At 45.2% G+C, this 26717-nt stretch overlaps 1 protein-coding gene across 6 annotated transcripts in view; it reads right to left on the bottom strand.

Annotated features, from left to right (window-relative positions):
• LOC148525498 (dipeptidase 2-like) overlaps positions 1-26717 on the bottom strand; it is a 243976-nt gene that overhangs the window by 150212 nt on the left and 67047 nt on the right. For 2 of the 6 annotated variants that reach the window (XM_088470910.1, XM_088470914.1), the window contains exon 1: positions 22017-22123. The exons of the other annotated variants lie outside the window; for them this stretch is intronic. The gene's annotated coding sequence lies outside the window, so the exon portion shown is untranslated. Of the gene's footprint in view, positions 1-22016; positions 22124-26717 lie in introns of those variants that run through there. 6 annotated transcript variants of the gene reach the window in all.

Genomic DNA, 26717 nt, shown 5'->3' with positions numbered 1-26717 from the left:
TGAAAACTCTTGATTCCAAGACAGGGGTATTGCTTTGATTTTCAGATTGATCATCACAGAGGAGAGATCTCGATAGGGCATCAGCCTTCTGATTAAGTGCTCCAGACCGGAAGGTCAGGGTGAACTGAAACCTGGCAAAGAATATTGCCCAGCGGGCCAAACGAGGACTCACACATTGGAGGTTTTTGAGAAATAGGAGATTTCTATGGTCTGTAAATAGAGTAAATGGAAACTTGGCGCCTTCTAGCAAATATCTCCATTCCTTCAACGCCAACTTTACAGCTAGTAGTTCTTGCTCACCTATGGCGTAGTTCCTTTCGGCAGGAGAGAATTTTTTAGAAAAGAACCCACACGGATGGACTCGGTTGTCCTCATAACGTTGAGACAAGACTGCTCCCACAGCTTCAGATGATGCATCTACTTCCAACAAAAAAGGCCTGTCCAGATCGGGTTGTCGAAGAACTGGTGCTGAGATAAAGGCCTGTTTTAGAAGATGAAAGGCAGACTCTGCCTCAGGTGACCATTGGGCAGGATTAGCACCTTTGCGGGTCAAGGCTGTAATGGGAGCCAGCAGTGTAGAAAATCCCTTAATGAAGCATCTATAATAATTTGAGAAACCCAACAATCTCTGGATGGCCTTCAGTGTCTGAGGTCGGATCCAATCCAGAATTGCCTGTACCTTCTTGGGGTCCATTTCTAAACTGGAGCCAGATATTACATAGCCGAGAAAAGGTACACTGGGCACTCCAAAGACGCACTTCTCCAGTTTGCAGTAAAGGTGGTTTTCTCTCAAACGGGTCAGAACTTCTTTAACATGTTCTTGATGTTTAGCCACAGAGGGTGAAAAAATCAGTATGTCATCCAGATAGACAACAACCGAAACATATAACAGTTCCCGGAAAATCTCATTAACAAAACTTTGAAAGACAGCAGGGGCGTTACACAATCCAAAAGGCATTACTAAATACTCAAAATGTCCATCTCTGGTATTAAAAGCGGTCTTCCATTCATCGCCAGCTCGGATACGAATGAGGTTGTAAGCCCCTCTTAGATCTAATTTTGAAAAAATGACAGAGCCCTTGACCCTATCAAACAACTCAGTAATCAGGGGAAGAGGGTATCGATTCTTTACAGTAATGTCATTAAGGCCTCGATAATCGATACATGGTCTTAGACCACCGTCCTTCTTGCCAACGAAGAAAAACCCAGCTCCGGCAGGTGAAGTAGAGGGGCGATTGAACCCCTTTGCCAGGTTGTCCCGGATGTATTCGGTCATGGCTTGAGTCTCAGGCAAGGACAGCGGATAGGTACGACCACGAGGTGGTATCTTATCAGGTATCAATTCAATTGGACAGTCCCATTCCCTATGAGGGGGTAAGATATTTGCTTGTTCAGAGAAAACGTCGGCGAACATCTGATATTCCTTGGGAATGGCAGAAGAAACTAATGGAACTGTCTTTCTCACAGGTCGAATCTTTGGAAGATAGGATTTCTGACAGTACATACCCCATGACAGAATCTGCATAGAACTCCAATCAATCCTGGGATTATGTTGACGTAACCAGGGTAGACCAAGAACAATTTCTTGAGAGGCCTCTGATATCACCAGGAATTTTAAGGACTCAGAATGAAGTGCCCCAATTCGGACCAATACTGGTTGAGTCTCTTTGCTGACTATCCCGTTAGTTAGAGGGCGTCCGTCTATAGAGGTCAGAGAGAGGGCATGGTTGAGAGACAAACAAGGAATCTGAAATTTATCTATGAAACTAGACGTTATGAAATTTCCGGCTGCTCCCGAGTCGAGTAGAGCAGTAGCAAAGACAGGTTTGGGTTTAAGATCCAAGGCTAGGGTAATCGTGAAATCTTTAATTTTTGGAGACGGGTTCATAACTCCTAACTTGATGTCTCCAGGGTCAGTTAGGATTTGGCATTTCCCGGTTTACGGGGGCAGGAGATCAGCAGGTGACCGGACTCTCCGCAGTACAGACAGAGGTTCTTTTGCATTCTTCTCTGACGTTCTTCTTTAGAGAGGTGTGTATGATTCACCTGCATAGGCTCCTCTTCAGTAGGAGAAGGAATGGGATGGGTAGAAATGGAGGGGGTAAATGACCTTTGCTGGTCAGTTCTGTTTTTTTCAGCCTGACGTTCCCTGAAGCGTAGGTCAACTTTGATACACAACGAAATCATGTCGTTCAGAATAGTAGGAAGCTCTCGAGTGACTAGATCATCCTTTAGTCGGTCTGACAACCCATGCCAGAAGGTCTAGGTGAGGGCTTCCTCATTCCATTTGAGCTCTGATGCTAAAATTTGAAATTGCACGGCATATTGACTGACAGGACGGACCCCTTGTCTCAGTGTCATGATGTTTGATGATGCTGATACAGTACGCCCAGGTTCATCGAAAATCCTCCTGAAGGATGACACAAAGCCTGCATAATTATCCAGCAGCGGATCTGAGCGCTCCCAGAGTGGGGAAGCCCATTCCAAGGCCTGGCCGGATAACAGAGAGACTATATAAGCCACTTTAGTTCTTGCAGTTAGAAAGTTGTCAGGCTGCAGGGTAAAATGTATGTCACACTGATTTAGGAATCCTCGGCAGAGTTTAGGATTGCCGTCAAATTTATTTGGTAAAGGAAGACGTAAGCGGGGAGATGATCTGCCTCCTGTATTCCCAGACTCTGATGCGGATGTAGATGCTGGTACTTCAGGGGTAGAAAAGGAAGTTTGCAAACTATCTTGTCGCTTGGACATCTCTTGCAGAAATTGAGCCATCTGATGCTGCATGTTTTCCAGATTTTCTAAACGACCAGAAATGCATCGGAACAAATCCACTCCTGACTCCTGATCCGTGGCCGGCTCCATGGGGCCAGTGCAAACTGTTATGTTCTGGGTTGCTTGTGGACCCGGGGTGGTAGCAGGAGCGATCACAGAAGCAGATTTGAAAATAAAACTAGGATTTTTAATAAGTGCTTGAGTAGACATATAATGTGGCAGTAAATAAAAGTCCAGGAAAATATAAATGTGCACAAGAGTTCTGTGGTGGGAGCAAAAGGGTTAATGTCCAGGTAGAAACAATTAGAGCTGTCCAGGTGTGCAGGTAGTGAAACTGAAAATAATCAAGCCAGGTTTGCAGGTAGTGAACTGAAAATAATCAAGCCAGGTTTGCAGGTAGTGAACTGAAGTGCAGGATGTCAGCAGGCTCAGGCACTCAGGTATGGGCAAGGGTGATGGAGGAAGCGGGGTAGTCCAGTTGGAACTAGGAGCTGACAGGCAGACTGGCAGATAGCGAATTCACAGGAACAGGAAAGCACAGAGAACTCCCTCTCAGCTAGGCTGAGATACACGTTGCACTGGCAAAGAAGGAAGGCACTGACCCTTCCTAAATACCCCATGCCGTGCTGTTACTGGCCGGAGGGAACATTTGACTCACCAGGATTGGCCAGCCGCATCACATGGCCAGAAGGCAAGATGGCGGCGCCCATGCCAAACGGAACGGAGACGCCGCCAGGCCTCACCAGCGCAGAGTGACAACAGGGCCACACAACGCGCGCAGCCAAAGCCCCCCGCCAGACACCAGCTCCGCCACCAGACAGCCCATGCCACAAAGACCTCACAGGTAACACCCGCCTAGCGCCATGCTGAAATACCCTGGCCGTGACAGGGATGTGGCTCATGGGTATGGCTTTTCCCACTAGACCACGGCCTCTTCATTATTTTGGGCGCACGCAACAATATGCTTAGGGGCGCCCAAAAATATATTTGCTTACCAAAAAATTTGGGCTAGGGCCGGCCCTGTTCATTGAATTAGTTTAGTAATTAAGTGACTCTATTAGTCTAGCAGTAATTACATATAGTTTGAACCCTGTCCCTATCATACTTAATTTACTCTGTGTAATTAAATTCAGTACCTTAGAGATTTTGATTGTAATTTGGTCTCATGTTCATTATACAACAAACTCTTTTCAATAATAGTTATCCCAATCCATGGTGTATTGAATGTGGTATTTATAAAGTACTTTACATATATTCTTGGGATATTTTACAATTGGTACAGATGTGCCCAGCTAGTTTGTTGCTCATGGCGTGGTGTTCAGGCCTCTGAGTCGCGCCATAGAACGTTACGTGATGGCTGGACTTGTGGCGTACCATGGTATTCTTCAACTAAGGATACACTACGGCATGTAATACAGCGCTTAACCGCTGGGTGGCTAGTGCTCCACTGTTGTAATTTGTACTGAATACCATAATGTTAAATTGGATGGATATCACATTCACGCACTGTACAGTATTTGCATGTTCACACAACCAATATTTTTAATGTCACATACATACAGTAAGCTCTTAGAATGGGACGCAAATCAGTACACATATTGTACATAACTGTACAGTAGTGAAGTTTCCCGAGTTGTTATCACGGTATAACCGATACTGTAGATTAATAAGATGCATGCACAGCTTTCACTGAGATGGGATGAATTATTCTCTAATGGTGGGGTACTGTGTATATATGTACTAGTACTGTATAATATTTGTAAATGAAACCAATTTTTTTTATTATTAAAAACAGCAGCGGGTGGGTGGAGTGCACAAGGATGAGGCCGCTATTTGCAGTTCTTAATATAGCTGGCTTGTAGGCTAGTGGTTAGGTGATCGCTTTGCAACAATGCTGGTCCCGGGTTAGAGCCCTGGAAAAGAATAATTTTTTGTTGGCACTGTCGGCTCTGGACACTATAGTGAAACTACTGTAGTAGTATTGTTGTTTAAAAGGCTGCTTAAAAGTAAGACATTACAAATTGATTGTGCATTTAAAAAGTGCAAACTTGCGTCAATGTCGCTCCGAGGAGTTGCAATGGGATTTCTTGTGCATGCCCAGTGGAGGGGTTACAATGGGATCTGTGGCGCATGCTCTGTGGAGCCAAGCCATACGCCATGTAGCGCTATGCCATGGTGTATGGAAGATTATCACTGCGCATGCCCAGTTGTCTGTATTACTACAGTATGCTGTTGAATTTTTACACTTGCGCCACTCGGTGCTGTCCCAGACTTGTACACAATAGTCATTTCATGACTTCAGAAACCGCTACAGGTAGTGGGCTCTGTTTGAGAGGGAAGTCTCTGTATTACAAACTGACTGTGCATTTAAAGCGCAAACTTGCGTCATTGCCGCTGCTGTTCCAGCTTTGGACTCTATAGTGATTTCTAATGACCAGTAACTGGTAGTGGGATCTGTTTGAGAGAGAAGTCTCTGTATTAAAAACTGACTGTGCATTTAAAGCGCAAAACAGTGTCAGTTTTGATGCTGTCCTAGACTTGGACACTATAGTGATTTTATGAGTTCAGTAACTGGTAGTGGCCTCTGTATGAGAGAGAGGTCTCTGCATTACAAACTGACTGTGCTTTTAAAGGGCAAACTTGCGTCAATATTAGCACGGTTGGCGCTGTGATGGCTATCAGCCAGCTCTGACGGGTTACAAATGGGATCTCTGGTGCATGCCCAGTGGAGGGGTTGTAATGGGATTTCTGGCGCATGCCCAGTGGAGAGGTTACAATGAAAATAGAAACTGTGGTGAATGCCCAGTGGAGCCAAGCCATACGCCATGTATCGCTATGCCATGGCGTATGGAAGAGCATCACTGCGCATGCCCAGTTGTCTGTGTTACTACAGTATGCTGTTGAATTTTCACACTTGCGCCACTTGGTGCTGTCCCAGACTTGCACACAATAGTCATTTCATGACTTCAGAAACTGCTACAGTAGTGGGCCCTGTTTGAGAGGGAAGTCTCTCTATTATAAACTGACTGTGCGTTTAAAGTGCAAAATAGCATCAATTTCGATGCTGTCCTAGACTTGGACATTATAGTGATTTCATGAGTTCAGTAACTGGTAGTGGGCTCTGTATAATAGAGAGGTCTGCCCTTGTGTCCTGAAAAGGCTACGAATAGTGACCATTGTCAAGGACACCATCCCCCATCTGCTAGGACAACTAGTGTGCCGCTATGAATGTGTCTGTACTGTATATTAAAAACAGACGGTGCGGTTGAATTTGCAGTCTTGCACCACTCTCTGCACTGTCCCAAACTTGGACACAATAGTGATTTCATGACTTTAGAAACTGGTAGTGAGTGGGCTCTGTTTGAGAGAGAGGTCTCTGTATTACAAACTGACTGTGCATTGAAACCGCAAACTTGCGTCAATGTCGATGCTGTTCCAGCTTTGGATCATATAGTGATTTCTCATGACCAGTAACTAGTAGTGGGTTCTGTTTGAGAGAGAGGTGTCTGCATTACAAACTGACTGTGCATTTAAACCGCAAACTTGCATCAATGTCAGCATGGTTGGCGCTGTGGTGGCTGTCAGCCAGCTCTGAGGGGTTAGAAATGGCATCTCTGGTGCATGCCCAGTGGGAGGGTTGCAGTGGGATTTCTGGCGCATGCCCAGTGGGTTGGGAGTCACACACAGTGCATCAGGTCCCTTCCCCCAAAGCAAGCAAGAGCCTCTCATTACCATAATAAAGGATGCTTTGTTAATCCAATTGTGGTTTCATTTAAAATACAGCTGGGTGGCATAGAGTAGCATACAGTAGAAATGGCAGGTGGTTGGAAGTTGAGGAGAGTCTACTGTACTGGATTAAACTTACTTAATTATTATTTTTATTATTAACAGTTATTTATATAGCGCACACGTATTCCGCAGCGCTTTACAGAGAGAATATTTGGCCATTCACATCAGTCCCTGCCCCAGTGGAGCTTACAATCTATATTCCCTATCACATGCACACACACCTACACACACAGGTTAATTTTTGTGGGGAACCAATTAACCTACCAGTATATTTTTGGAGTGTGGGAGGAAACCGGAGTACCCGGAGGAAACCCACGCAAGCACAGGGAGAATATACAAACTCCACACAGTTAGGGCCATGGTGGGAATTGAACCCATGACCTCATTGCTGTGAGGCAGTAACGCTAACCATTACACCGTCTGTGCTGCCCACATAATAATATTGAACTTCGATTGCTCTATATTTATTTAATGCTGTTTGTGCGTCGATACCTGTATATGTTGGTATACAGTAAATTACAGAATTCTCACACCACCAAGTAATTTCTGTGACAAATTGTAGCCTTCCAGGCTTCGATCTCATGATGCCCACACTGCTTTGCCACTACAGTACACCACAGACGCCTGCCGTAACGAGTGACACACCTGTGTGTAATGAATTAGCGCCATGCGTCACTGGCTGTTAAAAATGGCAACAACTAGGGCACGGCGATATTCTCCTGGGGAGCTTTTTCCTGGTTAAGTGGTGGGACCAAAGTTTTGCCACTAACCAGGAGAAAGATATGGCATACAGGAGGGTGAGCCATGCCATCTACAGAAAATATGGCCGCCGCCGTAACATCCGATCCCTGCAACGCCAGTGGTCGGACCTGCTAGGCAGGAACAGGCCTAGGCTCCAGCGTATTAGGAGGTGTCTCAATCACATGAATTACAGTATACAGTACAATAACAAATACAATGCACGACTCTGACATACAGTACATTGCACTGTAGGGTGTTGGATACTATCTGACGATGACTGACAGTTGTTACTACACACTCACATGACTGGCAGATATTTGATTGACAGGGTCATTAAATCTACATGGACTAAAGGGCGACACACTATTGGTCGACATGGCTTGCTTGTACAGTATAATAAACCTACAAAAGGCAAGTTGATCTACCATACTAATGCCTGTCGACTAAATCTATGTCGACCTACTGTATACACTGTTTATCTGTGCTGGCCCTGCCCCCTTTAAGTCTGACATTATTACGTCACGGACAGATTCAGGGGTCTACAGTATTTACTAAGCAGTGTTAGGAGGCAGAGTGAAAAGTGATAAGAAAGTGATAAGGTGCCAGCCAATCAGCTCCCAACTGTCATCTCACAGGCTGTGTTTGAAAAATGATAGTTGGGAGCTGATTGGCTGGTACCTTATCACTTTTCACTCTGTCTCCTAACACTGCTTAGTAAATAGACCCCCTAAAAATTTTAAACGCCAGGGTGTGCCTATACAGTAGCATCCAAAGAATGCAAAGGCCAGCAATTCTGGCAGCAGGGTGCCGATCCTGGTAACCTGCAAGGCAAAAGTACAGCTCGTGGGGTGGTGACAGTGCCGCCACAGAGCCTCTGTGTGAGGTTGCACCACTTGGTCATACTGTACTGTATATTTTTTATATACAGTACCATACTGTTTTATGTTGGGCCCAATGCCAGCTTCATAGACTACAGTAGTTTTTGTACTACAGTATACTGTATTGGTTTGTTTTGTTATTCCGGTAGAGACTTGTCATACAGTAGCATTTTTGGTACAGCATACAGTACAGTAGTCCAATTGTTTCTGTACACTTAAAACTTTTTTCCCCACAGTTCGAGAAGCCTCCCCTGCCCCGTCAGCTACATCCACCACCACCACTGCCAACAGCCGGGCCCAGTGGGCTGCAGAGTCTGAGTAAGTACAGTACTGTACACTACAGTACATTGTTCTCTCTCTCTCCTTTTCTCTGTCTCCCTCTCTCTCTCTCTTTTTTTCCACCACCACCATCACCACCTGGCCCCAGTGTTCTCCCCATGCCATGTAAGTACAGTACTGTACACCACAGTTGTTTTCTACAGTACTGTATCTCTCTCCTTTTTTTCACTTGTCAGTCTCTCTCTCTTTCTCTCCCTTTTTCTCTCTCTCACTCTCTCTTTCCTGTATTAGTGTAACAGTAATATTAGATTTTTTTTCTACAGTATCACCAACCGAAGGGCCCCAGCCCCTCCCTGGCCCCAGTGGCCTCCCCAAGCCACATAAGTACAGTACTGTACACCACATTGTTTTCTACAGTACTGTCTCTCTCTCTTTTTTCTCTCTTTTCTGTACTTGTGTAACAGTAACAATTTTTTTTCAACAGTATCAACAACCGAAGGGCCCCAGCCCCTCCCTGGCCCCAGTGGCCTCCCCATGCCACATAAGTACAGTACTGTACACCACATTGTTTTCTACAGTACTGTCTCTCTCTCTTTTTTCTCTCTTTTCTGTACTTGTGTAACAGTAACAATTTTTTTTCAACAGTATCAACAACCGAAGGGCCCCAGCCCCTCCCTGGCCCCAGTGGCCTCCCCATGCCACATAAGTACAGTACTGTACACCACATTGTTTTCTACAGTACTGTAACTCTCTCCTTTTTTTCCCTTGTCAGTCTCTCTCTCTTTTTTCTCTCTCTTTTCTGTACTTGTGTAACAGTAACAATTTTTTTTCAACAGTATCAACAACCGAAGGGCCCCAGCCCTTCCCTGGCCCCAGTGGCCTCCCCATGCCACATAAGTACAGTACTGTACACCACATTGTTTTCTACAGTACTGTAACTCTCTCCTTTTTTTCCCTTGTCAGTCTCTCTCTCTCTTTTTACTCTCTCTTTTCTGTACTTGTGTAACAGTAACAATTTTTTTTCAACAGTATCAACAACCAAACTGCCCCAGCTCCTCCCTGGCCCCAGTGGCCTCCCCATGCCACGTAATTACACTACTGTACACCACAATGTTCTCTACAGTACTGTATCTCTCTCCTTTATTTCCCTTGTCAGTCTCTCTCTTTCTTTCTCTCTCACCCTCTCTTTTTCTCTCTCTATCGCTCTTTTTCTCTCTTTTCTGTACTTGTGTAACAGTAACATATATTTTTTCAACAGTATCAACAACTGAAGGACCCCAGCCCCTCCCTGGCCCCAGTGGCCTCCCCATGCCACGTAAGTACAGTACTGTATACCACATTGTTTTCTACAGTACTGTATCTCTCTCCATTTTTTTCCCTTGTCAGTCTCTTTCTCGACCTCTCTCTCTCCCTCTTTTTCTCTCTCTTTTTCGCTCTTTTCTCTCTCTCTCCAGCCTCAAACAGATGCATAAGGAGCTGGGATGGACTTTTGGCCCTACAAGGTACGTAAAATACTATAGTGTACAAAAACGCACGAATGCACTCTACAGTGCTCTATTTTATTCAGTACACTGTACTTAATAATGCACTGATTTTACATGACTGTAAACTAAAACTAGTTTTTATTCCACAGGATACATCCCATGATAAGGGATGTTAATAAAGAAAAGAGAGTTGAACAAGCACGATGGTGGATAGAGAGTGGAGAGAATTTTACTGATGTCATTTTCACAGATGAAACTTCGGTTTCTCTCGAGAGGTTCTCAAGACTGTCCTTCCTGAACCGTGTACATCTCTCACTTAAATCATGTCCGAAGCATCCATTAAAGGTCCATGTATGGGGAGGTATATCTCGTTGGGGTGCAGGACCGATCTTAATTTTTGAAGGTACAGTACAGTAATGTTTCCTGTACAGTGTGCGCTTGTTACTGACAATAATTTCTCATCTCTTTAGGCATCATGGATAAGACCTAGTTCCAAGAACAAATAGTAGATTGCTGTATGGTGCCATTTGTGAGAAAATGCTTTTCATCAGGACATCGATTATTCCAGGATAATGATCCTAAACATTTGGCTTCAGCAAAATTCATGGAAGAGAGAGGTATAAATTGGCAACGCACACCACCAGAGTGAGTATTGTCCTACAGTACTGTATTAACTGTTTATTGTGCAATAAAGTATGTACAGTACCGTGCAGTAATTATTCTAGTAAACTTTTTATTAATTATTAAAGTACAGTACTGTGACTGAATATTTTTATTTTTTTTACATTCGTGTAGGTCACCGGACATGAATCCCATTGAATTGGTCTGGGCCCAGTTGAAGAGGTTCAGCAGGCCTGATGTGAAACCAAGAACTAAACAGGAACTATTGGATGGGATAATGAAGTTTTGGAAAACAGTATTGTACAGTATCATCTGTAGAGTCTTACCAGTTGTCATCGAAAGAAACGGTCAAGCAACTGCTATGTAGCTTATACTGTACTGTATGTTATATAATTAGTAATGTGGAGGGGTTTAACTTCCTCTTTTCAGTTTGTGTTCTGGACTGCTAAGTACTGTACACTGTGTCCATACTGTACTGGATGTACAATTAATGTACTGCATGAAGGGAGCCAGCATTGGGCGGATGTGTGCCATAGTGCCATTTGGAGGTTTTTTGGGTACCTCCTAGGTGAGTCAGCTCTCAGCTTATACATGTGCTGTTATTATGCAGTACATTAATTGTAATTATATGACCCAGAGTGGGTGCTACTATTTTGTGGCAATAATTATTTTGGGGTGAGCATTTGGGCGTGGGACCCCCGGAGTTGCTCTGGCTGAGCCTTTTTCAGGGCATCACCAATTAATTCACATAGATATTTTTTCATCACCTATTTGTTTATTATGTAATTTTAATTATTTCTTATATTAACACTTATTGATTATCTTGACACATCTATACTTTACACTTCACTATCACCTTTCTTCCATTTTTCGTGTGATGCCCTGGGAGTTGTCCTTGGCTGGATTCTTTTGAGCTGCCCTGCATCTCGGACATGAACCCCTTAATGTTAGGGATGCCGGTATAGAGGAGCCTTGATGCTGGCCCGGCGCTTAATCATATATTTGCAAATGTATGCAACGAATACCTCTGAATTTCTATTATCATGTAGGATTCAAGTATTTTTGCTAATATTGCTGCAGTGTGCTGGAGGGAATCTCATCTTTTCTGTGGTTCAGTGTAAACACCGCCCTTTACAAGCACCTGGGCAATATCATTTAGCTGATGTGAGCGACCACCATACTTTCTATTTGAACATCTTAAAGTAGTCAGATCCCTTATTCAGTTATATGCTGTTAGTATCTCGCAGCAGTGATGCTAACATATACTAACCCTGCAGGAGGAGTCTGAGGATATAAGATGCCTCTGATGGCATTGCAGATCCGAGTGCTGTGTCCATAGATACAGCATCAGATCAACATTGTGACCATCAGTCATGACATCGGCCATTTGAGAGAGCTAAGGCTACTCAGAAAGGTCTATTGCAGCTCTGTAGAGTAGGAAGACGTTGCCACTGGTTTCAGCACTCCCAGAAAATGGGGGACACACAAAGGAGTCATCTTGTGTATTCAGAAGGCTCCTGTTGGCTTCTATGAGTCACTGCTGCTACCTATCCAAGGACGCAGCATTGGATCACCTTCGGCCATCTGAGTGGCATAAACTTATTCAAAATGCCCGGCAGAAGTCTTCTATCGGGGCCAGGTAAACTGCATTGGAAGACACAGACCCTGGCCTTGGCACGCCTACAAAACAGCTTACCGTCCCCGTCCCCAAATGGACGCAGCATCCACTGATCTGCACATGCTCAGTGCTGATCCTTTGCATACGCAAATCAGTAACCATCGTAGATGGACGAAAACCATAAGGTTTGCATACATCTCTGAATCAGGCCCTGAGTTTCGGTGGGTCCTAGTGACCGCTGGCTCAGTGTAACTGACAGGATACTGGAGAGAGGCAGCGGAGGAGCACACTCCTCTAACAGTTCATACATTATTGTATGTGCTGATATATATATATATATATATATATATATATATATGTAATCAGAAATTCCAATTCTATGCAATTCTACTTATGTAGTGTGTTATCTTTACTGTACATTTGTTTCCAGTATATCAGGAGGATGGCCTTTTTATAAAAAGGAGCTGTTCCAAGGCCAGTCAGTTTTACTCCCACTTTTTCTAAAAGATGTAACATCTTGTTGCCTATTCTTGTCACTATACTGAGGTTGATTCTCCCATATCCAAATATTCCGAAATACGAAATATTCCAATATACGGATTATTTTTAGCATGACTGAGATAGTTAAGCCTTTGCTTTTTGATGGTTCAAAGTACACAAACTTTATTTAAGGCACAAAATTATTAAAAATATTGTACAAAATTACCTTCAGGCTGTGTGTATAAGGTCTATATGAAACAAATGAATTTCATGTATGTACACAAACTTTGTTTGAGCCACAAAATTATTGAAAATATTGTATAAAATAACCTTCAGGCTGTGTGTATAAGGTGTATATTAAACATAAATGCATTCTGTGTTTAGATTTGGGTCCCTTTCCCAAGATAGTTCATAATAGTATACAAATATTCCAAAATACGGAATATTCCGTTATCCAAAATACCCCTGGTCCCAAGCTTTTTTTATATGGGAGACTAGGGCAGATGTTTTTGATCCCAAAAAGGTCATGATATTTTAGATGGTGAGAGCGATGCAGACCCCATTGCCGGCAATGGAGACCCGGCGGTGCTTTTATGGCTTCAGCGAAGCCTTCCAGGCACTGTCGGGTCCCCGTGTCATACACATGCGCAGATGGACTGTCGAGCATGCGCATAACACTGGAGTCCAGCGGAGGACCTCGCCGAGGATGAGGACTTCGCGGGACCTCGCAGAGGGGTAAGTATTAGTAAATACTAGTGACATTTTCGTTTGTATCACAGTGATACTAAACAAAATTTTCCTCTGGTATTTTCGTTCGTTTGTAAATGGGGCCCTGAGTCTGTTGTGAATTTTGTGAGTCACTGAGTGCCGTTCATTATTACTTGGACTACATACCACCAGCAAAAGGTGCCAGGGCAAGGTGCAGAGGTATCAGGAGTGCCGGTCAACACAAGATTTTATATATAATATAACCCCTAGACATACAGTACCACCTAGCAGTGGCATAACTATTAATTTTGCTCCCCCCTGCAAAAAGTTTCTGGCGCCCCCCCCTCCCCTTTCATTTGTGGGCTTCAGAACATATGTTTTCCCTGGACAACACCACTCCTATACTGTCCATGTGAGGGTGCAGACAGGGTCGTGTGAGGGGGACATAAGACAGGGTGGTTGGTATGAGGGGGGATGTGTGTGAGGGTGTGTAGCAGACAGGGTGGTGTGAGAGGGGGATGAGACAGGGTGGTTGGTATGAGGGAGGATGTGTGTGAGGGTGCAGAGCAGACAGGGTGGTGTCCGGAGGTGAGCAGGAAGTGCAGGCTGCGGGGATTAGGATGCTTGCCAGGCTGGGCAGTGGCAGTCACTGAGGTGAGCAGGGGAGCGCACAGGCAGGACGAGCACAGGGTTGCACTGGGCTATAGTAGCATTGCGCCATCTCACCTGCCTCCTCACTGGCTCCGCTGCCCGTATCACCCAGACATGAACCCGATGGCTCCACCTGTACCTGGAGACTATGATGTCAACAGTCCAGGTACGGGACCAGCGCTGAGCCTCTGTACACAGTCCCCAGGGCAGCTGGCCTCCCTGATGTATTCTCAGTACAGGCCGGCCTCTAACTGCTGAGCATTTCCCATCAGAGGCGGCGTAGCATCACCAGGGGTGGGGGCATTCTCTCTCAACCAATCACTTGCTGTAATGTCAAGAAGGGCGCATGGCAAGCGCGATGTATAGTGCCATTATATATCATATCTCTACACCAGCACCCTCTGCCCTATACCTTTATATTAAATATATATCATATCACTACGCCTCCCTATGCTGGCGCCCTCGAGCCACAGCAGGGTCTGCGGGGGCAGTTGTTATGCCACTGCCACCCAGCCTATGGACATTCCCCCTCCGCCCCAGGGATGTACACTGCTCACCATATTTTTTTTCATATGTAGGCCAATGTGTTTTTATTTTTTCCCTGCAGGGGCCAATGTGGTTTTTCTTCCTGTGGGGGCCAATGCCTTTATTTGTCTTTTACCTTTTGGGGGGTCAATGTGTTTTGTTCCCAGTGGGGACCTATGTGTTTTATTTTTTTTTCTGATCTGGCCAATGTGTTTTTTTTTTTTCTTGTTGGGAACAATGTGTTTGTATTTTTTCCTGTGGGGGCCAATGTGTTTTATTGTTTTCATTTGGGGCCAATGTGTTTTTTTTTCTGTGAGGGCCACTGTGTGTGTCTTTTTCCTGTGGGAGCCAATGTGTTTGTATTTTTTCCTGTGGGGGCCAATGTGTTTGTATTTTTACCTGTGGGGACCAATGTGTTTTATTGTTTTCATTTGGGGCCAATGTGTTTGGGGTTTTTTCTGTGAGGGCCAATGTGTGTGTTTTTTCCTATGGGAGCCAATGTGTTTTATTTTTTACTTGTGCATTGTCTTTCATCTGCGCATGCATCTGAGTTACACCGCGCATGCGTCCTGATGGTGTTCTTATAGAGTTGCAATATGAATTCAGACGCATGCACCAAGAAGTGTACTAGAAATGTGTTGGGCGTTCTTGGGCGGTTTCAAGGAGTTGGCTACAGAGACGCTGAATTGCTCATATTGGAGGCCATACGTAGATGGATGATCTGCACCTAGAATAGGGCTGGTGAAAGTTCCAATAGTGCGACCAATGGTGACATCTAAAGATGCACCAAGCGTGATTGCAGCGTATGTAGACACTGACAGTGGGCATCTCAGTTCTTGATTATTCGGAAGCATGGCTCTACACCAGAAAAGGCCATTGTAGCGTCATTAGCATAAAGTCGCAGTTGCAACTGCAGCAAAAGACACAAGTTAGACCGCAACTGTGTTCTACTCAGAATCAGGTCCTATGAGGAGGGATCCCGCCCCCTCAACAGACCCCATCCCCTCAACAGACACCGCCCCCATTAGGGCTGCATCTATAGATTTCCCAGGCTGGTTTTCCATCCCAATCCGCCCCTGCAAATGTTTCATACTGGAAAACATCCCCTGTCTAAGCTGATTGTGTAAATATGGCAGACGTACTACATGAAATCAGTCACCAGCGTAATATACGGCTCATATGATTTAAAGAAAATTGTCCATAGACCAGTAACATTTAGGACCTTATTCAGAGTCGGTTGCAAGCGCCGATGCGCTTGTAACCGACTCGATTGTTAGGCCTGCGCACGCGCAGCGGCCGCACTGAGCATGCGCAAGCCCCGGAGCAACAGATAAACTCTGTTGCTCTGAAGCTCGTTACCTAAGGGGCGGCTGTCAATGTTGATCGACAGCTATCCCCGTTTGGTAGGCGGGCCGGGGGGGTGGTTTCCAAAACGGAGGCGTTCCTTAACGAACGCCTACCGTTTTGTGGGCGGCCGCTCTGACATCATCAGTGATGTCAGTGGGGAGCTTCCTGCTCCATCAGAGCAGAAAGCTCCCTGGGGCTTACGAGTGCCCAGACCCAACCTTAGGGTCTGGTCGTAAGCCCCGATGGTCGCGATGGTGATCACCATCGCGACCATCAACCTGGTCGGTCGTTAAGCTGTGGGTGGTAACCCAAAGCTTAGCTAGTGACCAGGAGGCCGCACTTCAAAAATGAAGCGGCCGCCCTCATTCAGAGAGATTGATCGCTTCTTACGACCACCTCTGAATGAGGGCCTTAGGGCCTTATTCAGACCCGCTCGCGAGTGCTGTGCGCTCGCAAGCGGGTCGATGGTGCCCAAGTGCGCATGCGCATGACGGAAGCGGCTCCGTCGTGCGCATGCGCGAGACCCGAATAACGATGGCCAAGCCATCGTTAAGGGTCTCGCACCAAAGGGGGCGTGCTGTCGATGGTGATTGACAGCACGCCCCCTTTCGTGGGCGTGCCGTTGGCATGGCTGCCCAGACTGAGGCGTTCCCATGGGAACGCTTACCGTCTGGGTCCAGCCCCGCTGACATCACTAGTGATGTCAGTGGGAGTGCTTTTGGTTCTGATAGAGCCAAAAGCACTCCCGGGCTTGCGGTAGCGAGACCCTACCGAAGGGTCTCGTCGCAAGCCCGATGGTCAAGATCATCGCGACCATCATTTTGGCCGCTCGCTCTAGCTGTGGGTGGATAACCCACAGCTATGCGAGCGGCCAGATGGCCGCTCCAAAAAGGAGCAGGGACGGCCCTGATTCAGAGCGTCCGGCTCTGAATCAGGGCCTTAGTCCCCAACATAAAAGATAAGAAATTATCTTTTAAGCTAAATGGTCTTACAAAATATGTCAGACTTATGCTTAGAGTATTTTATGACATAATTATTAGGACTCTGTACAATGTGTCTATGGTCCTCTTGTTCTGCATTTTGTACAGTTCCCTGTCTGCCTTAGTGATTTCAATAATTTTAAACTTCAGCAAAGACTATCTAAAAAAAATTATAATCATTTTCTGAACATAATTGTAATATAGAAAAAAAAACACACAACTCGCTTTTTACAAGCATTTTTTGAGAAACATTTCACTGGAAATGCTAATCTGTGGCCCAGAGAGGAAGTAACTTTGTTAAACTATTTAGTCAGTGTGATACATACTGAATATATACCATGAATAGCAAAAGATAATAAATATTTGGATGCAAAGTGGCTTTTTTGTGTGATGCAGTGAAAGCTTAATGTTGTACCTTATGCTAATGTGAGTTTCCATAGAGCTAATGCGTGGATCTGCGTAGCTAGGTGCAAAAGATTCATCTAAAACAGGCTTCCATTTTCCGTAAGCACGACTCAGAATAGTACGGAACCCAAGATACATGCCTATGACACTTACACAAAGCAGAATATCTCATGTGATTGCATTGTTGCCTTCCAGTTCCTGCCCGGAAACGCCCATTTCACGGAAAGAATGACTCAGAATAGGACAGAGATACGCAAACATTCGTAACTTTGCATATGCGCTGTATGTTAAACCTCACTATTTGTGCCCATACAAAGAGAGTCATCCTACTCAGAATCAGCCCCAATAAGAGGAACACCCTGGCACTGAGATCACAAAACACAAACTAGTGATAGTGTAATGTTCAAATAATTGAAATATTCAAAATGAGTCCAAAGTTCTTTCTTAGCTCCTCATAATTTTTCTCCTTAAAGTCATATAAATGTAACATCATATATTAAACTCAAGAAAAATATCAAATATATCACGGTGAAGTGGCTGTACAGTAAATATGCACCTCAAAGTGAGAATCTATAATTCAGACCAAAGAGGATGAAAACTAGCTGCTTCACTAATACGCTGTGTGTGAAAAGAGGCAGCATCGTTTGCACCATCGAACATTGCACCATCCCTATGGAGTTGCTAAATTAAAAACATGGCAGCCACAATCAGTGCAACTGCTGACCGCAACATGCCCACGTCTGGCTAGCCACCCCCCTTTTACCTCCCAGGAACACCCATCCAAATTGCCTCCCTGCCTCCAAATTCATTTGGCGTCTCCCAGCAGTGACCATCAGGATGCATAAAACATTGGCCGATTGCATCCACCTCTGAAATCAGGCCCCATGTTTCAGAAACCAGAAGATATTTTCTTCTGATGATCTCACAAATTTGCATTTCAGAAGTGTGTGTAAAAGGGAAATGTAACAATTGCATAACATCCTTTCATTTTTCATGTAATTGTAAACAATGCATCTTTAACACTTACTGCAAACACCGTAAAGCGATATCACAGATTTGTAAGCCTGATGTACGTCTTATGCACATTGGGCCTGATTCAGGGTTGTGCGCTATTGTACAGCCGCTGCAACTTTGTACACAGTGGCTGTGCAACAATATGCTAATGCAGCAGCATGCGTCTTGTGTAAATAGAAGCCTCCTGCTGTCTTCTGTGATCCGCTGCTCTGCCCAAGGACTCAGCCGTTGGATCAATTGTGTGAACATCAACCATCTAAGTAACCCTCAGGTTACCCCGCAGCCTAAACCTACCCCTCTCCCCGTAGCCTAAATCTTACCCTCCCACCACAGCCGGTAGGGATGCTGGTGCTGAAATTCTGACTGATGTCGTGATTCCGGGCCCGGCATTCTTTGATTTACTATGACAAGCCACGTCTTAAAGCAATGTAGCCAGGTGATGCTATATTACTGGCCAGAATATTGTCAGCAGTCTACTACACATGGCTCTGCGTTCCTGCCCACTGATGACTGTAATAAAGGGTGTTTGTACCAATGTGTGAAACTGCTGTATCTTCCACCCGCACACGAAATGCATAAAAGTTACTTCCCTTTCTCATTTATTTAAGTACAGGCAAGCTTCAGTTAAATTATGTAAACATTCGAAAACATACCTCCCAATCCCACTTTTGGGCACTGTTCTACCATCACACTAATTGGTAGCAGTGTCCCGCATTGGCAGGGGGGGTTGGTATTGTACTCTTTCTTACTACAAGGGCATGAGCATCCAAACACTGCATAGAGAGGCTGGAGTCAGCCCAACAGCTCGTGAAGCGCTTTGCACACCCAAAAGCGTGATGAGAAATGGGGGAATGACCAGTGGCCATGCTCCCAAAATGACACGTGATGGGGGTGCGATACATGGCCATGTACCTTTTTCAGCACGTGCACAATGTCTTTCCTCTCAGCCCCTTGCAGCCATGAACATCATATATTTTTCCTCGCACCCCACTGTGGTGTACAGGAAAATCTCGGGGATAACCGTTCATACCCAGGAACTGAATAAGAGTCTAAGGGCCTGATTCAGAGGTGGATGCTGCTGCACCCCTTGCATCTGTTGCCAGGGACGGACTGGGCCGGGGGGCAGGGTGCCATCTGCCCCCTGGGCCGGCACAATTTAAGCCTAGGGGGGCCACCAGCTGACTGCAGCCGTACGATGCATAGTGCATACACATGCAGGGCCGGCATGTCGGCAAAAGTGGCTGTGACCTCATCACCGAGGGGGAGAACTGGGAAGTAGAGCCACGCCCGCGGCTCCGCGTCCCCTCCTGGACGTTCCGGCTCAGTGCTGCAGACTCCTACTACAGCAGCAGTCTGCCCGGGGCTTCCAAGGCCCCGACCCCAAACCACAGGCCATGCCCCCTTCGTGTCCTGCAACCCCCCACCAGATTATGGGAAGTTAAGAGCCTAGGGTCCCCCTCTCATATGCTTGTCTTTCCTCTCTGTACCCTCTGGATAAGCTTCTGTGTTCTTATCTCTGCATCTACAACAGCCTTTCCTGCTTCCAGTGACTGGGCATGCACTGCACAGAAGATTGCAATGTGAGACAGCACTGCCATACACAGAAGTGCCCCAGCCCTTCCTCCTATACAGTGTTTACCACCATCCTCTCTACCATTCTTGGCTCTGTTTCCTCCCCATATCTGTGCCTCTGCCCCCTTCCTAGCTATGCCCTTTTTTTCTGTGTGCCTCTTTGCATTTGTGAATCTGCTTCTTCACGCAATGGCTACTGGTTGCCGATCTGAAGAGACATGACTGACGGAGGACCAACCACATTCAATACCACATAATTGAACCTAAGGATATCAGGTAAGCACAATTTTCAGTTATTAAGCCGTGTATATGTGTGATATTTATTAGTGTGTGAATACGCGTATGTGATGGTTGTGTGTGCCTCTGTGATGTGTATGTGTGGTGTGTTGTGGTGTATTATGATGTGTATGTGTGATATGTGTGTGGTGCAGTGTAACGTGGTGTATGTATGATGTGGTGTTTGTATTTGTATGTCTAATGTGCATGATATGTGTCTGTAATGTGTGGTGTAGGTACACGGTCATGGGATCCCAGTGCTTATGATACCGGTGCCGGATCCCGACACCTGTCAGAATCCCAACGCGTATCCCGACCACCGACATCCCAAAGATAAGTGGTGGTGATAGGGGGAGAGTTAAGGGTTATGGTTAGACACTAAGGGGTGAGTGCTAGGTTTAGGGTGTGGAAAGGGGGGAGGTTAGGTTTAGGCACCGAGGAGGGAGGGTTACAGTTAGGGTAGGTAGAGGGGGAAGGTTGAGTCGCTGCTCATGTGCTGGTGCTGTGTGCTTGCCCCCCAGGCTAAAATTCGCCAGCCAGCCTCTGCCAGAGGTGCAGCAGTGATAACATGCAAATTCTAGTTTCAACCTACCCCTTGTGTAGTAGCATGCATCTGAATGAGCAAACACTAATACAGACACTTTCAGTTTGGCAAGCTTCAGGATGGTCGGTGGTTCCACACAGCTGAAGTCAGTGAAGTTGTGTACAGGGACGCAGCCACTGGCTTCAGCACAACCAGAAAACCAGGTTGAAACAGTCCCCATTTTATGGGACACTGTCTGATGCCACTCTGCCCCCAAACAGCTGCAGCCTGTCAATCAGACTAACGCATCCAGGCACTGCGAGCTAGCTTGTGCAGATCTTCAGACATCGGAGTTGTACGCAAACCATTAGGTCTGAATCAGGTCCTCTGTACAAATTGACCATTTTGACAGCTGAATGCAGACACTTAACAAAATAGAAATGAAAAATGTAGTAGTGCAGTTGTTGTCAGTAATAACTAGGGATGGCCATTACATGATGGCCATCGAATAGTGGTGTCGCTGCAATCACAACATGCAAGGTAATCATTAAATGGTTTAACCATCAGTGGTTAGTTAGAGTGCATGTGCAATGGATGCCTTGAGGTTCATACATGTGCAACAGAGTTGTTGATGCTCCCAGAATGGCCGAGAGGCTCCCGAAAATCGGGTGGTGCTTCCGGCCCCCCGCAAGAGATGGCAATACTCCCTGTTCAGGGGCCACTAGCGGGGCAGCCGTATATAGTAGAGTGATAGTGGGCGGTCCTGGGGGGCAATGTGATGCGATTCATGCTGAATTGTGTCATAGTAGCACCGCCCCCTGTTTTACAATGCCAAAAATCTCTGCAGTGTATAGCGGGGGAGGGGGGGGGCAGCGATGACGCGATCGTGCCACCACACCCCTGCACCGCCGACATGGCTGCCCCCTCCCGCATGTATGATGCGTAAAGCAGCTCTGCTGCGGACACTCCCTCCTGGTGTCCGCAGCAGAATGGACGTTACCAGCAACTTTTTGAGCCATCGGGAAGAAGCATGCAAAGGTGACAACCATCGCAAACCCAGCATTTATTTGAAAAAAGCATTTTCCGGTGGCCATTACCAGTATTAAACAGGCTTGGATAGATATTAGTCACCTATCATGAAAGATATTGCATTGATAGTTCTAATATTGGCTTCAACTAACATCATCAGTATTTGGAACACAAACAAGACAAACAATGTGAATGACATATTATAAAACTTGAATGCAGTTTTGTGTAAGACTGACATCATATTATAAATGTACATAAAGATAAACGTCATTCTCTAGAGGCAAAGTAAAATGAAAACATATAAACACATCACATTATCTATACCTGTCTGTAGTGCTCAATCAGATTCGATCTGCAAAAGTGAATTACGTTACTTCATGTAGTTGGTTCAGAATCTCTTCCTGCTGCTCTTTCCGCAGAAAAAACTGACTACAGTACTATTAGGAGGAAGTGAACAATATATGCACAACAAGTGGTACAAATAGGAAAATTGTAGCAACCATTAACTCTTTACTGTAGTTATGTTAAAACTTCCACAAGCATCTGTGGGGTTAATTTACAAACAGAGCAAAAGAACTGCAATACCAGTTTCTTCCTTATTGGCACCAGAATGTATGAATGTCGATATGGACGGGACGTAAACACTGACATAATGTTGACATTGTAATAAAAAGGGCAGGAAAAGAAGGAGGAAAAAGGAGGCTGCACTGGAGCACTCTAATACCTCTATTACACCACATGTTTACGTGCAAAAACCCGGGATGTTGAAGTCAGTGTAAAGGAGTATAAGTGAGTCAGAAAAGTGATATGTACAGTGCTATTTTTCTGGGAAAAATAGGTTCAGGTCTTATGGGTGGAGCTGCTGGAGCTATAGAAAAACAAATATATAATTATATATACATATATATAATATATATATATATATAGTATTTAGAAAAGTAGGCACTCAAAAGGGACTTTAAAATAAAACTTATCTCATGGAAAATACATTTTGGCCCAGGACATTACGTCATAGTTAATGAGAGGTTCAGGGACAGAGGGCTCGATTCAGACCCGCTCGCTAGATGCGTTCGCATGCACCCAGCGTATACAAATCCGGCTCACTCCCAGCAAGGCAGGCAATGACACGGCAAGGCATTAGCACGCCCACTATGTCTTGGCGTGCGATCGCTTTGTGTATGCAGACGCCCACCAGTCTGTCTTAAGACACCCACCTGCGCACATCATCTCTAGGAAGTGTATGCAACCATCGGACCCATACGCAGCACTTGTGTGTGACCATACCCTACCGCAAGCACTTCAGTGTAATATTCAACCAAGTGATGTGTACTATGATGCTTCCTCTTAATTATGTACACCTCTGAAACGGCACTGAGATGCTCTGGCACGCCTGCGTTCGCACCTCTACTCCCAAGTTTTTAATGGGCAGCCCCTGTCACCACCCACAAAGGCTTCTCCTGTCACTCATTCTGCCTGGCTGTCTATGCGCGGCGAGCGAACGCTTCCCGATCACTCGGACTGGTTCGCGCATTGCGATGCATACGCATGCGCAGATTGCAAAAATCAACTGTCTGCATGCGAACGCTTCCTAGCGAGCGGGTCTGAATCAGGCCCTGAGTTTTTGCTTGTTGCTCTTGAAAAATAGCACTGGATACAGATGTGTCCAGCTACATCTTGCCGAACGCACTACAAACGTGCACACGCATCGCGGCATGCGATTACCCACAGCAGCACATGCTACGGTACGCTATGGCGTGCACTGCGATCGTACCATGCAATCCTATGGAGGAGCGTGTGTGAACGCAGGGTGCGTATCCCCTCTGCGTGGTGTGATTTGCTGCGTACACAGCAACGATGTAGCAGGACACATCTGTATGTTCAAGGGAGATAATGTTATGTCCCAAGCTGACTATAAAAAGGTAACCATTATCCCTATATTGGGATAAAAAGTGATGGTGGTGCTCCCTAGAGCAAAATTCTGGGACAACAAGGGAGAAGAAGAAACAGTTCTCTTTACCGGGGCATACTCCTAATGTATATATAGATATAAGCAATATTTAAATCTAACATTTAATTCACTATACTAAAAAGCACTAGCACTATAGATTTAAAGGAACACAATTGCATACAAATACGCTGTAGAAATAATTGACATGTCTAATTCATCCACCTGTTCATAAAGAAAGTGCAATGTGGGTGTGTATGATATGTGAAATAGGTGACCCCACTTAGTAAACAAGGGGAATAATTAAGCTTGTATGGAACACAGACAATCTTCCGTGATCAAGTCCCTGGTGAAATGTACATTGGCTACTCCAGGAGGTGTCCAGGTGCGCACAGGGAACCTCCAGCACCACTGATCCAGCTCCTTGGGGACTTATTTATATCAGGTACTCTCTCCCTATCTCCTCACAGCACATGTTGTTCCAGAATGTTGACACGTTGAATGTTGACAGTCGGTATGTCAACAATGGCATTTCGTCATTTCTATAGCCTGATCAGTTAACCCTAACCGCATACTAACCTTAACAATATCTGCAGCCTAACCATAAAATCAGGAAATAACACCAGAATGTCGACATGGTTAAGCACTGAGGACCTGATTCAGCAGAACATGGAATTGCAAAGCCGCACACATACAGCTTTGCAATTCCGTTCTTGCTAAAATGCAAATGCAGCATGAGGTGTCTGACATCGGTCATGATGTTGGACGGCGCCGACCAGCTGAGTAAGCCTCAGTTTATGCAAGGCCAGGAATCTGCATCTATGGATGCAGATCCTGGCTTTGCCATTCCCGGAAAACAAGTGGTCGACACGCCCCCGTTTGCAGGGACGCAGGCTACCCCCGCTTGCATGCACTGCTGAGTCAGGCCCTTAGCTAGGCACTTTCTATTTATTTTAGATCTATAATTTAGCTCACATACATGCAGATTTAAGTGTCATTATTATGTTGTATGTATCAAATTGTCTTCTACCATAGATGAGTTAATTATTCTTTCACACACTGCTGCTATGAGGAAACATATTGCATTGCACTGTTTTCCCAAACACAATCAAACAATAATTCATGCAATAGACATTTCAAATCATATGAATGATAACTACTCAGCTCTTGTATACTGTACATTGCTTTGTAAAACAAATTACTATATTCATGTCCTGGCCTAAAGAAATGAATGGGTAGCGTCGATGATCTGAGCTGAGGTAACTGTCAATCCTTTGCTGAGACAAGACAAGTGGTAGAATAGTGGAGAACTATAGCAATTGACAGTTACAGTACTTCTCAGAACACAGATGCTACAGATAATAAATAAAAAATGGCCACCCTGCACACTAGCCCAGGCTGGTTGCACTATGGGTCTGATTCAGAGATGGACGGTATTGCACAGCCATAAGGAAGCCGCTGCGCAATACCGTCCAACAAATGCTAATGCAGCAGAAGGTGTCTGTAGGAAATACACTTCCTTTCTGCATCTACGATCCGAGTGCAACGTCCATAGACGCTGTCTCGGATCAATATTACAATCATCACGACCATCGGTCATGATGGTTGCTCCTTTGGCAAGGCTGCGTAAGCTGAGACTAACTCAGCCTGGCTGGTTCCTGGCAGCTTGAGATGGTTCCTGGCAGCTTGAGAGACCAGGATATCTGCATCCACGGTGGGGGAACGGGACGCGGCCAATTACACCCCCGTCCCCACAAATGCTGCAGCATGTCAATCTTGCTGCAATTTGGGGGATATGCAAGCAAGATCGTAGGACCCATTCTGCACATGTGCAGAACCCAAAATATTGGAGATGTACACAAACCATCGGGTTTGCGTACATCTTTGAATTAGACCATATAGCACTAAGGGGGGTATCCAATTAGCCCCGAACATTGTTCGGGCGCTAATGGATAGCCACGATTGGCTAAAATTTTTTCGACGATTATCCCCATTTTTCGATGATTTTTTTCACCCTATCCTATTATTTTGGTTGAAATAATAGGATAGTTCTCCCAAAAACACATAGGACCCGTGATAAGCTCGCAGACCTATGTGTTTTCGCCATTTAGGTGGTGAAAAAATGGCACTTACCGTGGATTATTTTTCGGGACCCGAAAAATATCCACGATAAGTGCCAACACTTCTGGGCTAGGTGGATAGCCCCACCACGATCAATTAGCAGTGCTACTTTAGCGCTGCTAATTGGATACCCGCAGGGCCGGATTAAGGTTTGTGGGGGCCCCTGGGCAACAAACGTGTGGGGGCCCCTATCAATAGAAGTTGAGTGTGTGTGTATATATATATATATATATATATATTTATATATCTATATATACACCAATCTTCCAAATTCCTGGCACTCGCTCATGATGAGATGTCTCATGCACTGGTGCCCTCCTAGGAGCAATACCAACTGGCGGCACTCAGCGTCTTCATAGAAAAGTTATAATTTTATTTGCAACATTTCGGGTTTCCATCTGTTATCAAGTATATCTTCTCTATGAAGACTCATATATATCATATATATACACACACATATACGTACATATATATATATATATATATATACACACACACATATACATATATGTGTATGTAGAGTAAATATATATAATTAAACATGTATATATTTAAATATATAATGAAATATAATATATATATATATATATATATAGTAATACATATCATATATTTTATATATATATATATATATATATATACACAGTATATATGTATCATATATGATATATATCATAATGTATGAGGTAGCTGAGTATAGGGGTGGAGAGGGGGCTCACAGAGCTCACCGGTGGACGCTGGCAGCCTTGCTGTGCTCTGCATCTGCTGGCTGCCTGTGAAGTCGTGGATGCTGGAGGCGGGTCGCGGAGGAGCTGGAGGCGGAGTCGTCAGTGGCAATGATGGCTCCGGGCTCTGAAAAGGCTTACGGAAGGAGCTGCTACGGCAGCTCCCTTGTCGGCCATTTTTTTTTCTGTTCAAGCTGCCCAATCGGAGCTTAAAGTTCTGATCGCGGCAGCGGA

Source organism: Taudactylus pleione, unplaced genomic scaffold (assembly GCF_031769625.1).
Source record: "Taudactylus pleione unplaced genomic scaffold, aTauple2 ptg000106l, whole genome shotgun sequence".
Lineage (NCBI taxonomy): Eukaryota > Metazoa > Chordata > Amphibia > Anura > Myobatrachidae > Taudactylus > Taudactylus pleione.
The sequence above is the reverse complement of the archived record's forward strand: the minus strand, read 5'-3'. Positions and strand labels throughout refer to the sequence as shown.